Source organism: Mastomys coucha, unplaced genomic scaffold, assembly GCF_008632895.1.
Source record: "Mastomys coucha isolate ucsf_1 unplaced genomic scaffold, UCSF_Mcou_1 pScaffold23, whole genome shotgun sequence".
NCBI classification, from domain to species: Eukaryota; Metazoa; Chordata; class Mammalia; order Rodentia; family Muridae; genus Mastomys; species Mastomys coucha.
The window spans coordinates 50,584,826-50,596,174 of NW_022196906.1; the positions used below are offsets into that span (position 1 = coordinate 50,584,826).

Here is an 11,349-nt window from a genome sequence, read left to right on the forward strand (position 1 = left end):
GGGCAGGACAAGGCTCAGATCCTAGGTGTATGCATCTGTGATGAGCACTGTCAGCTAGATGACCTTGGCTTTCTGTGAACATAGCAGCTTGCCTCTTGGTCTGTACCACACAGGAGCAAGGCAACCACAGTGGGAGGGGACTGGCTCTCCCACTTCGTATCCCAAGTGAGGGGATGTGTGGAAGCTATGCTCTAGCAGATGAGATGGGAGAGAAGCATGCAGGGCAGGGAAGGGACCTGGGGTGCTACTTGGCTTGACTGTGGCTTGACTGTGACAGTCAAGTCACCTTACTCCGGTGTCTGAGCCAGTGGCAAGGTTACAGTGGTACTTTGTTAAGTAGGAACAGTGGTGCAGGCTAGACCATGCTGTCCTCTGTTCTAGGATCAGTGGGAATGTGGGCTCAGAAGATCCCTTCCTGGGCCTTGGGGACAGCTGCGTGGCTGGGGGAGAAAGTTGTTGGGTGTGGCAAGCAAGACACTCAAGTCTTTCTTTTCCTGATGATGGGTGTCACTTTGAAGCTCATTTACCCCATCCAAACAGTCCTGATAATTGGTTGGTCCTGGATGGACTGGTCACCTGTGGCAGTTACCAGGTGTTGGGCAGGAAGCCTGGGTGGTGTGGCACAGTGTGCTGGGTTGTGCCACATTCTGGTCAGGGGCTGCTGCAGTTCCACCTCTGCCCTGAGGGTGGCAGCACTGACAGGTACAAGATGGGATCACTCCAGGAAATGCAAGGCAGGGGGAGCCTGACAGAGCTGGGGGCTGGCAAGGCTGACTGAAGGAGATGACGCCAGGCCAAGGCTGGAAGCCTGTAGGGTCCTTTAAAAGCCATCTATTTTTTTGGTTATAAAATATAATGTGCGTTCTCAATAGAAAAATGCAAGTGCTTGGGTGTTTTGCCCGTCAGTCTTTTACAAAATATGTATTTATGACATAATTGGGATCAAGCTGTACTTACTGTTTTCTAACCTGCGTTTTGCACTTAATACTACACCAAGATCATTTTCCCATCATTAAATACTCTTCTATAATGTGATTTTTAATGGCAGCATAATGTTCCAGCCTGTGTTGCCGTGTCCCATTTAACTAGTCCTCTGTTGTGTATTTTGATGGTTTCCAGTGTTTTGTCACTATAATAAAGCCTGGGTGAACAAAGCAGGGCACGGAGGGCGAAACTGGCAGGAAAGGGCTGAGGTGGGGAGGGCAGCCTAGGCTGCACTGGGGAGGTTGGGCACTTGGATGGTGTTTTGGCTCCGGGAGCTGGGAAGGGGTCTGGAGCCAGCTGTGCTGAGGGGCAGGCACCTGGCATAGTGACACCCCGAAATCCCGAGGAAGCCCATGGTTTCCCTGTCTCCCCCTGCCTCCTCGGCTGGTATCTCTTGAAGTTCTCCTGTGTTGGGGAAGGGATAGGGGTAGCAGGCTGGAGGAAAGGGCACAAGGCTAGGTCCCAGGTGATGCCACCTTGCACATCTCAGCACGGGGTGGGATGGGGGTCTGCGGTGTTTCCATGGGGCCCCTATGTAGTCGGGGAGCCCCATCCAGTTCTCTCCCTCGCACTGCTCCCATGGAGGCTGAGATGGCTCGTGGGTATGTGTCTGTGGGGATTCTCAGGGCGGACTGTCTCCTAAGTCACACATCTATCCTTATATGGTGTGTACTACATCCTCCATGCATGTGTTCCCTGGTGTCACCATTGGCTCAGGGGCTCACTCCTTTCTCATTCTCCTGTCTGGCTGAACACCCACTGTACACTAGGTGCAGCTCTTTGTGCCGGGCATCACGTCTGGAGAACCACATGTCCCTATCAGAGACAGGTCAGACCAAGCCCGATCCTCATAGAACTGACTTTCAAACAGGATAGGCAGGGACATTTAGAGCAGTTCAGCAGTCAGGCCAGGGAGTGATATGTGCTATGGAGACAAGGAAGGCCAGAAAGAGGGATAACATGAGATGGGGGCCTCCAATGCTGGGTGACTGGGATGAGACTCATGGCAGGGACTCCTCTGAGTAAAGACCAGGAGGGAGAACAGAGGCTTAGGGTTCTGGATAAAACAGACCCAGAGGTTGTCATGGAGGGGACTCAGCTCACAGGCTCTGGATCCCTGCTAGAGGCAAGGTGGGTGGGCCAGAGAAGCTGGAAGGCAAATCTAAAGACCCCAGCCTCATTTTGGACCAGTGATGGTAGGGTTAACCTGGGGAGTTTTGAAGGGGTATCAGCAGAATGGCTGTAGGCTATGGGAGAGAAGACTCTGGGGTTGTGTGATGGGCACAACTTACTCAGGGACTGAGTAGGCTTGGAGGAGAAGACAGGAACGGGAGGTGTTTTAAAGCTGGGGCAGGCAGGGTGGACCTGTGAACCGTAGCTGGAAAGGGTCAAGGCCGCACATGTAGACACGTGGCTGTTGTCAAGAGGTGGCTGGGAGACCCTCAGAGCCTAGGCTAGAATGTGTCCTGAGGAATCCGGGGCTCACTGCCCAACAGGAATTCAGCCATTCGGGCTCCCTAGAGACAGCCTGGCCTTTTACTGCAGCTCTGCGGATGAGGGATTTCAGTCCGGAGAAATTCCTGCCAGTTCACAATCCCAGCCATTCTTCCCCAGGACCTAATGCTTGGGACTTTCTATGATATTTGTCAGGGGCAGGGAGGTGTGCTGATGGCTGGCACTGGGCTCAATACTATTTACCCTCAATTCTATTACTATCCGAGAGAGAGCGCGCATCTGGAGAGACTGCAGCAGTTCAGGTCCCTCTGTGCACTGCCCCCATTTCCCCCTTTCTTCAGGTCACTCTTCCCCAGGAACCTGCAGTAGTTCCCTGTTTGCCTGATGCTGAAGTCTGAAGTCCCCATCCTGTTAATTTTGTCATGGTCTGGGTAAGTCCATCCTTTGTGTCCCTCTTCTTTTCCATAGATGACTTGTTCACCCGAGCTCAGTTTCACTTCCCTCACCTCCTTCTGCAGTGATTTTCTCACAACTAGCTAAGTCTCACCTCTCTGAGATGCCTTCTCTGATCCCACTACCTCTTGGCTCCTTTATCTGGCCAGTTGGTACTTTCTCCTGGTCCTCCCCAGACCTGATGGCTTATGGTGAACTGACCTAACCTGATGTATCATGTCAGCTCATCAACGCCATCATCATCTTCCACCTGTTTTCATCTTGCTGTCCTCCTGCTCTGGTTCCTCTTGTCTCCTGCCTGGGTGCTGTTCCCACCTCATGCATCCTTGCCGAAGCTCTTCCCAAGCCATGGGGCTCTGGGTACTGGGGCGCCCAGGCTGTGCTGGGCCTTAGGACACTGGACGATTTCCTTTCCTATTGCTGTGATGAAACACCATGACCAAAGCAAGCTTACAGGAGGAGAGGTTTATGGTTCCAGAGGGAGAGGGATCTCTAATGGCTGAGCGGTGTGGCATGGTGCAGGAACAGGGTCTGAGAACATATTTCTGGAACCCTAAGCAGGAAGCAGACAGTTTGAACTCAAACTGACATGAGTCTTTTAACTCTCAAAGTTTGCTTCCAGTGACACACTTCTCCCAACAAAGCCACATCTCCTAAGCCTTCCCAAAAAGCACCATCTCCTGGGGATCAAACATTCAAATGCCTAAGATTATGGGGAATACTCCATTCCAACCACCACAGTCACCCAGGGAAGTTATTAGAGACAGGGGTCTTCTGAGGTCCGTCCTGACCTCCTGATCTGGATTTGCTAGGGAGCACCAAGAATGTAGATGATGAGGAAGACCCAGTCACTTCGTGTGTGTGTGTGTGTGTGTGTGTGTGTGTGTGTGTGTGTGTGTATGTGTGTGTGTGTGTAAGTACTCACCTCGGTTTCTTTATCATCCTGGAACTTGCTGAGTAGGCTAGGCAGGCTGGACAGCAAGCCCTAGGGGTTGTCTGCCTCCTTAAGAACTTGTGTTATAAAGCACATACCACCACTTTACTTTTTAATTAAAAAAGAAAATCTGGTTCTGAGGTTGAACTCAGGTCTTTATGCTTGAGATGCAAGCGCTTTACCAACAGAACTATCTCCTTAGCCACCCCAGTCATCTCTTGATGATTGTTTCCAGGGAAGTCCAGGTGTCCGTCTGACCTTTATTTACACAGCTGCAAGGCTGCTGACATCACTCTGCCCAAGCCCTGGAACGGTTCTGCTGAGGCTCTTTCCTCTAAGAGCTGAATCTGCCTCTCTCAAGTTGGGTCCAGGCTCTGTGGGACAGAGGATGCACTTGGCACCCTGGACATCTCCTCTTCCACATCAGAGCCCAGTGGTGGTGGGGGGCATCCCTGAAGGGGACTCAGCAGTGTCCTGGGTTTGATGGATAGAACACTCCCTCCCTAAACCTCTGCCCGCTTAGAGCCAGGGAGCAGCACAGGGAACCTGAGACGTGCATCTCCATGGCTGTTTGTGGATTCAGTGTCATAGCTGGTGTCTCCAGAGCACAGCCACATCCCCCTGCTCACTACATCTGTATCACAGGCACAGGGAAGAGGAATGCCATTGGCATATTCATCCGGGCATTATGCAGAACCTTCTGTGTGTGGTGTTCTAGGAATAACATGAGCAATCTTGGGGTTAGAGAAGGCAGTAACCTGTCAAAGCCACACAACCCCTGAGGGGTCGAGTCAAGACCCAGTAACCCAAGTGTGAGGTGTATTAGTCGGCTGCACGGCAGAGCTCCACACCTACGTGGCTCGTTGTGTAGTAATGTCTCACTGCTCTGGAGGCCAGTGGGCTGTGAGGGAGGCCTGGCTTCTCCGTGTCTCCTCACAGAGGGTCTCCCTGAATGGGCTGTGAGGGAGGCCTGGCTTCTCCGTGTCTCCTCACAGAGAGTTTCCCTGGATGCTATGTTGGCAATTCACCCTACAAAATTATTTAGCTGATTTAGATGGGATCTTTTGCAAAATGTATGTGAATCAATAGTTTAAAAAATTGTATTGTATTTATTTACTTTGTGTGCCACAGAACATATGTGGAGGTCAAAGGACAACTTGCTGAAGTGGATTGTCTCTTTGTTCTCTCCAGAGATCAAATGCAGCTCATCAGGTTTAGTAGCAGATCCTTACCCACTGAGACATCTTACTGGCATATATGTGTGTATATATATATATATACACACACACATATATATATATTTATATATACACATATATGCATATACAACTATATATACACACATATATACATATACATACATATATATATGTATACATATATATAATTTTTTTGTCAACAACTGTATCGAATTAGGGTCACCATTCTATTCTTGTGTGACCTTATCCTAATTAGCTAATTGCATTACAACATCCCACTTTTCAAATAAGGGCATGGCAAAATCACATTTTGACCTTATGTAGGGGTTATAGTTTCAGCTCCTATGTGTTTTCAAATTGGGAATGGAAATCAATGTTTTGTGCACGCTAGGTTGATCAACTACTGCCCCGTATCCCCAGCACTCATGACAGGGTCTTGATATGTAGTCAAGTCTGCCTCCAAAATCCAGATCTTCCTACCTATGTCCCTGTGTGTACCACAAAGCTTGGCCACCCCATAGCAGCAAGGGCCTGACAGCCTGGCTTACAGAGCAGCGAACAGCCATAAGATGGAGCAGGCAGCCATGTTGTGAAGGATTTCTTCTCTTGTGGTGTGCAAGTGGAGATGAGCCCAAGCTACCAAGAAGAGGATGAAATCCTACAGCAGGCAGGACAGCTCAGGGGCCCCTTTCAGCCTGGGAGCAGAACTGTGCTCAGGATTTCTTACATGCTGTTCCTCAAGCAGCCTTGTATTCTCAGGGTGAAGGGCAGCTAGGCCCAACCAGGTAGGCAGGTGCAACAACTCAGGGCTCTACCCCGAAGCTGGGTGCCCTGAGGCAGCTGCATTTACCACTAAGTTCAGTCTACCTGCCTGTGAATTAGTAATCACCTTGCTTGTCTGCTTTTTCTTTTCTTTCTTTCTTTCTTTCTTTCTTTCTTTCTTTCTTTCTTTCTTTCTTTCTTTTTAGGATTTATGTATTTATTATATATAAGTACACTGTAGCTGTCTTCAGACACACCAGAAGAGGGCATCAGATCTCATTACAGGTGGTTGTGAGACACCATGTGATTGCTGGGATTTGAACTCAGGACCTCTGGAAGAACAGTCAGTTCTCTTAACTGCTGAACCATTTCTCTAGCCCCTTCTCTGTTTTTTTTTTCTTTAAGACTTATTTATTTTACTTTATGTGTAAATGTATGTAACTATATCAAATAGTTATGCTTGATGGCTGAGGAAGGCATCAGATTTCCTGGAACTGGAGTTAGGGATGGTTGTAAGCTGCCATGTGGGCTCTGGGAACAAATCCCTAGTCCCCTGCGAGAGAACCAAGTGCTCTAACTGCTGAGCCATTTCTCCAGCCCTAGCCGCCTGACTCTTTTTGTCATAGACAAGTTTAAGATCGATGGAGGAAGTCGCAAAGTGTTCTGTTTTGTTCATAATTCTATTATTCATTCTGCAAACATTTATGAAACAAGACTGTGGCCTAAAGTGGGCTCTATCTAGGGACACAGAGATGAAGTGACTGTGGTCCCCAAGGGTGAGACTCATAGCAATGGGTGAGGCAGGCAAGTCACAGGTGGCGGTTAAAAGTTGAATCTGCTCTTTCTTCTCAGCTCTGCTACTCCCAGTGGCAATTTACTTTAGCTGGATGGACCTCAGTCTTGTTACCATCGAGATGGAACCAATAATGGAGTCGCCCTTGTGCAGATGAGCTAGACTGATGCATATAAAGGGCTGGCACATGGTAAATATCCAACAAATGTTCTGGAGGGGCTCAGCTCCAGGGGGGTGTGGTGGAGGACATAAAGGGCTGTGGGCTACTCCTGTGAGAGGCCCAGCAGACATGGCGGCTCAAAGAAGGACAGGGTAGAACTGTCTTTGAGGCATGGAACAGGCATGCTGCACCAGAAGTGGTGGGGGCAGGGGGGCAGAAAGCCTGGGAGTCAATAGGACCTGGCACTGTGAGAGTGGCCTGAACAGCAGGCTGCCTGCCCTCAAGCTACCCCAGGCAGAATGAGGTTTAGGGAGTGTGTGTGTGTGTGTGTGTGTTCCTGGTACTTGGCTTTGGCCAGCCTTCAGTTGAGTTGAATTAAAATTCCTCTTGGAGAAGTTAGCAATTTCCCAATTAAGGGACACACAGCAGTGAGGCGCCTCAGAAGCCTTTCAGTCAAGAGGCTCTTCTGTGTGGTGAAAGGCCGCCTGGGCTTGGAGTGCTGCGGAGCTGCTAGGAGGAGTGCTGAAGAGGGCGCCTTGCCAAGGCCCAGGGCAGATTGTGTGATGGACTGGGGGCCACCTCCAGCTTCAAGCCTCCAGCCCACAGACCCGTGAGCTCTGCTCTGGTCATGTCCCTCACAGCCAACCCTATGCCGGGCCAGCTCTTTCCCCTGTGTTGCTCTTTCTCGTCCTTGCTTGTTCAGTTCCATCCATGAATCAATAAAGTCCTTGTGTCCTGTCCTCCTGAGCCCTGGAGTCACTCCTAGGAGTCTCCCTTAGGGCATGATAGACTTAGGGGAAGACCTAGGTCTCCTCTTGGCTTCTGGGGACTCATGATCCCTAGTACCAAAACACACCTGCTACCCTAGCTTTCCTGGTGACACGTGGGTGTGGTTTTGTTGGGTGTTACCCACCTGGCTTTCTGGGAGATTGGAGGATTTGTCTGGCTCGAATATGACTATTTCCTATGTGCTCCAGAACATGCACAGCCTCACGTCTCCTGGGTCCCCCTGGGCTCCTTCTGCCTCTCTGATGTCTGGAGAGGTGGCTGTGATGAGCACCCCACTCATAGACGAGAAGACAGAGACTCAGAGGACTGAACTGTCAGCTCAGAGGGGTCCTCTGATTCCATGTCTCCTGGGGTCCTCCACGTCCTTAAGCAGTGAGGGGCTGTAGGAAAGATTGGCTATGTCCCCTCCTCTCAGTGGGCAATATAGGCCTTTACCTCAAGTCCAAGGGTGCTGTGCCTAGTGGTTGCCAAGGTTATTCGAGGAATCCTGTGCTTTGGTGGCTCCTCTGTCCGAGCGATGTGGAAGGAAGGTAGTGGAAGCATTTGCAGCCCACATTCGCCATGCTCCCTCCCTCCTCTGTGCCCTACTTTCTTGAGCTGTCACAGCCAGGCGGACTGTGTAAACACTCAGAACTGTGAAAGCCTGGCCCTCCAAAAGGTCAACCAAGCATGAGGCGCTCCTGGGAGACCTAGGGGAGGGGAGGCCCGGAGCCTCAAGGAAAGCAGGTCCCACAGAGCCCCCAGCTGGGTTGGGGAGTCCTGATCAGCTGCTGGAAGCTGATGGGACTTGCATTCAAATCCCAGTCTGGCTACTTACAGTGTGGCTTTTAGTGAGTGACCCAGCCTCTGTGGACCTCTGTTCACAGGGTGGACCCCATAGGGTTGGTTGAGTACTTGTTTGTAGAATGGAGACACATGGACAACACCCTAAGAGCCCTGATTGGTGGAACTGATTGTATCCCCAGCTCTGCTCCTTGGGAAAGAGATTCCATGTCCTCAGTTTTCCCATTTACAGAATGGGCACAATAATACCTCCTTCAGTGAAATATTATACTCTCAGTGGGAATCTTCCGTATGCTCCACTGAGTCATTTAATGAACTTTTTCTTGAGTACCTAGTGGGCTTTGCCTGAGCCCAGCTATCACAGACTGCGTGGATGACAGTCTGTGAGTGTTAGCATCAAGAACCTGCCTGCAGCAGATATGTGGGCGGGTCCACAGACCTGTCACCAAGGCAACGGCCACCATATTCCCAGAATCCATTGGGCTCAGATCCCACCTTTACCTGGATTACTACGTCACCCCACATATAAATATGTGGGTAGTTCCCTCCATCTTTCTCTCTCTCTCTCTTTCTTCTTCTCTCTCCCCCTTCTCTCTTCCTGCGCTGCTACCCCCCACCCCCTTCCAATTAAACCTCTTACACATGAAACTGCCTGGGCCTGGTGTCTGCAGACGCTTTCTGCCGCGACTCAAAACCCATCAGTGAGGGCTAAAGTTATGTTTTAAGTTTAATTTATTATTTTTAAGAGATCTGTAAAACAAAAAATACCTCTAACCTGTAAGCCCCACTTTCCCAAGGACAGATAACTTCCTGGAATGCTAGGATCTGTTGTTCATGGGAGATAACAAGCCACGTGTTTTCAGTTCTGTAAACAAGCTTGTGCACGGGATGCGCTTAATCACACATAGGCGGGAGGAACATAGGCAGGAAGTATGCGAGGATGTATGCTTGCCCCGATTGGATGAAGGCAGGAAGTATGCGCGGATGTATGCTTGCCCCGATTGGATGAAGGCAGGAAGTATAAAGCCTTGCGAGTTTTGCCTTTGTGAGCACTTGACTAACTTAATTCAGCACCATTCTCTGGGGTATGGACCTGGCCAGTGTCCATCATCCTGGCAGACATTAAATAAAGCTTGCTTTAGTTAGACAACCATGGATTTGGGTTCTCCTCTCAACTTTCAGGTTTAACAAATCCCCACCTCTGGTAACAACCTAAAGTTCATAGGATTGAGGAGAAATGCTTTTAACCTCAATGAAGGGGAACAGATAGAGCTTGGAAAGTCATGGAACACTCCCTGGTGGAGTCTGGTTCTTGGGATTCAAGAGGACTGTGGGAAGCTGGGGAGGAAGGGGGTTGGTAGAGAACCTGCCTGGTAGGGAGCCGTGTGAGCAAAGATGGGGCTGCATGAGTGAGCCTGGGGCACAGTATGAGTTGCCCAAGGGCAGCAATGGTAGGGAGAAGGGTTGGGGGTAGAAGTGGGAGACAGACTTATCCAAAGTCTGTGGGATGGAGACATAAGAATTGGAGATATCTCTTACCATAGGACAGGGAGCAGGCACATAGCCTGGACCCCCTGCACAAAGTCAGCCTGAGGGGAGGGTCAAGGGTTCATGGAGGGTCAGTGAATAGCCAGACTTCAAGGTTTCAGGTAAGGGATAGGAAGGTCTCATGCAAGGGCTGTGAGGAGAGTCACATCAACTTTTCAGATTGGCAAGTTGTGCTAGTGGGGGTTAGCCTGTTTGAGGGTTACAAGAGACTGAGTTGGGGAGAGTCTATGGTGGGTTAGGGACACCAGAGTCTCACCTTCCTGAGCACCTCTGCGTGACAGCCAGGCCCTGGGCAGACCTCTCCAATTGGCCTATTGGATTTGCACAGCAGTCTGGACAATACTCTCAAGGCGTATTCTAAAGAGTTTGCAACAAGGCTTTCGGTGGTCAGTGCCTTACCATGCCTTTCTGTCTGAACCCGAGTCATCATTCTTGTACACTGGTCCCTGGTGGTGGTGACCCTAGACTCCCCTGGCCAAGCCCAGTGCATCAGCACTCAAATAGTGCAGCCTTCCTCAGCTTCACTTATCAGGGAAGTTAAAGGTTGACCTGATGTCACACAGCAGTGAAACCTGAGTTCCTGGTCCCTGGAGGGAGGGGCTATGCCATGTAACCTCCTCCCTGAAGCCTGATGGTCCCCTGCCGAGCCTTGGGGACCCAGGAGGTCTTTTCAGGCACAAGTAGGCTTGAGAGTCACCAAGGGAGGCTGTAAAATCTCTGTACCAAATTAAAACCTATGAGCTCCTCAAAACAATGAAAAATTTACCTAATAAAAGAGGAGGCAATACTTAGGCACGGCCTAAATGAATGGAGTGACTTCCGGGATTAATCCAGGATGTATGGGAGGGCGCCCAGCCGGGAAAAGTACACTGTGGATATTGTGACAAAGAGAGAAATAATTCCTAATGTGTACTGTAAGAGGGGGAGGGCACCTTGGCCCTGGGCAGCACCATCCTTCATCAGCTGGGTAGGCAGGGTCTCTGCTAGGGCAGCCTTACCTCCAGGCTGTGGACCTTCAGTGGCAGTCTCACCGTCCTCCCTTGGGTGGACCGACTCTGAATCTGCCTTCTGCTGCTGCTGCTTCTGAAGCTTGACTCCTTCCTCATGGGCCTCCTAAAATCCAGGCCTGTGTATTATTCCACGGAAGGAACCTCAGAGCCTAGTGGGGTCAGTTTGCCTCAGTTTAGTCATTTAAGTGCAGGTACTCACTTCAAACCCAGCTGTGTAGGCTTGCATGTCTGTATGTAGACATGAACAGAAAGGGAGGTGGTTAGCCCTGCTCAGACGCACAGATGAGCACAGGGAAGCTCAACTCAGGGAGAAGGGTTTTTCTGTGTCCTGCTTTCTACACAAGCCCTGGAGGCTGTGGCCAAGGTTTTGAAGGGCCTGGAGACCATCATGGGCCTCCTTGTTTGGGACTGACCTGTTCTTCCATTCATTGCTTCACACACTAAATGGATACTGATGCACTAGCAACTCAGTGGGGGGG

General features: G+C 50.3%; 1 protein-coding gene across 4 annotated transcripts in view; it reads left to right on the forward strand.

Moving 5' to 3' along the window:
- Lingo1 (leucine rich repeat and Ig domain containing 1) overlaps nucleotides 1-11,349 on the forward strand; it is a 180,135-nt gene that overhangs the window by 21,873 nt on the left and 146,913 nt on the right. The window lies entirely within an intron of this gene.